Raw genomic sequence first — 2500 nt, 5'->3', positions numbered from 1 at the left:
AGGGTGTAGTGCTTAGAAAGGAGGAAGACATTGTGAAGAGATGGAAAGAATATTTCGAACAGTGTTAAATGAAGAAAATAATAGACTAATAAGAGAGGATGGGCAAGTGAACATTGGCATGGTAATGTGGTTTTCTAGCAAGCAAAGAGGTTACTAAATGCACTGAAGAAGGTGAAGAATGGAAGGCAACCGAACCAGACATGATCCCAGTGGAGGCATGGAAAGCATTAGGAGATGAAGGAGTGGATATACTGTACGATCTTATGATAAAGATCCTTGAACAGGAAAAGATACCAAATGAGTGGCGTGGGAGTATATTGATCCCAATTTTTAAAGGGAATAAAGGCGATGTCCAAGAGTGTGGTAATTATAGGGGGCATTAAAAATTTGTTTGATGTCCCACACTTTGAAGATACTGGAAAGGATGATAGATGCTAGACTGAGAGAGAAGTACAAATAGGTAAAGAGCAGATGGGATTTATGAAGGGAAGGGGAACAACAGATGGTATATTTTGTCTGAGGCAAATAATGGAGAAATTCGGGGAAAGACAAAGGGACCTACATATGGTATTCATTGACCTTGAAAAGGCTTATGATCGAGTCCTGAGACAAGAGGTATGGAGGAGCCTGAGGAGAGATGGTGCCAGAGAAGTATGTGCGATTGATACAAGAGATGTACCGGAATGTATTTACCAGAGTGAGAGCAGTGTTGGGGAGACGAAGGTTTTGAGGTGAGAGTAGGATTACACCAGGGGTCGGCTCTGAGCCCATTTATCTTTAACATAGTGATGGATGTTATAATAGAGGAAGTAAGGAGACAGTACCATGGAACATATTGTATGCGGATGATATTGTTCTGTGTGCAGAGAGCAGGGAAGATCTGGAAGTGAAAATTGGAAAGATGGAGACAAGTACTGGAGGACAGAGGAATGAGAATAAGTAGATCCAAGACAGAATATATGTGTACCACCACTGAGGGGGATGATAGAGAAAGTATTCAGCTTGTGGAGAGCAAATAAGGAGAGTTGATAAGTTTAAGTATTTGGGATCTTTTGTTAACGCTGGAGGAAGTATGGAAGAAGAAGTAAAACATCGGGTACAGGCAGGCTGGAACAACTGGAGAGCGGCCTCGGGAGTCTTGTGACAAAAGAGTGCCGCTTAGGTTAAAAGGAAAATTCACAAGACGGTGGTAAGAACAGCAATGCTGTATGGTACGGAAACAGCAAGCATGAGAAAAGCAGAGCAGAAGAAGATGGATGTGGCAGAAATGAGAATGCTTAGGTGGATGTCTGGGGTAACAAGAGGTGGATAGGATCAGAAATGACTACATAAGGGGGTCAACTAAGGTGGTGGAAGTATCAAAGAAAGTGCAGGAGGGGAGGCTGAGATGGTATGGACACCGTGAGGAGAGATGAGGACCACGCTGGGAGACGTACAATGGGGGTGGAGGTGCAAGGAAGAAGAAAAAGAGGGAGACCAAGAAAGAGATGGAAGGACTGTGTGAGAGGAGATTTAAATGAGAAGGGAATTGATGAGGCAGAAGCACAAGATAGAAATAGATGGAAACGGCTCATCCGAAACGGCGACCCCATATAAAAATGGGAACAAGCTGGGAAGAAGAAGATATATATATATATATATATATATATATATATATATATATATATATATATAATATATATATATATATATATATATATATATATATATATATATATATATATATATATATATATATATATATATGTTTGTGGTCTCGCCATTTACCAAAACGAGCCGCAGGTTGTAATTTTGGTTCGCATAGCAAACATCGTTGGGTGATCTCTCTCTTTCAGTCTATGTCTCCATTGAACTCGATATTCATTTCTTGCTTCTTGAGTGGTAGAGGGTAAGTCATGGAAACACAAAGTAGCAAAAATACAATGTATTATTCAAGATTACATCTTGTGGATAGATTTGCAAGAAAGGTTTCTGAATAGATGTTTAACCAAGAGGAGTAGAGAAGGTTTCTGAATAGATGTTTGAACTAAGAGGAGTAGAGGAAGTCTGAGTTACAATACGTTTACAAATCATAGGCGAGCAAACCTACTCAAGATACAGGCATATGAACGAACATACTTATCTAGGTTACAACATGTAACCCTTCTCTTCTTTGTGAGAGCCAAAGTGGTTTCCTAGGATGTGGTTGTTGATGTTTAACATACATTTTGCTTCGGTAAGGTTCTCACACTCTACATTGGATTTCAGGCAGACTTTCCACTATGGCCTCTTTTGCCTCTGACCTCATTACCTTATACGCATTACTTCTATATATATAATATATATATATATATATATATATATATATAGTTATATATATATATATAGTATTATACACACATAAATAGCCACATGAAAGGTGAAGAATCAAAGACCAGATACCAAGCGCTTTCGTGTATTGCGTACACTTCTTCGGGGTACAAAGTAAAATAAATAAATAGAAACATAAACAAGAAAATTT

This window comes from Macrobrachium nipponense, chromosome 7 (genome assembly GCF_015104395.2).
Source record: "Macrobrachium nipponense isolate FS-2020 chromosome 7, ASM1510439v2, whole genome shotgun sequence".
Classification (NCBI taxonomy): domain Eukaryota; kingdom Metazoa; phylum Arthropoda; class Malacostraca; order Decapoda; family Palaemonidae; genus Macrobrachium; species Macrobrachium nipponense.
The sequence above is the reverse complement of the archived record's forward strand: the minus strand, read 5'-3'. Positions refer to the sequence as shown.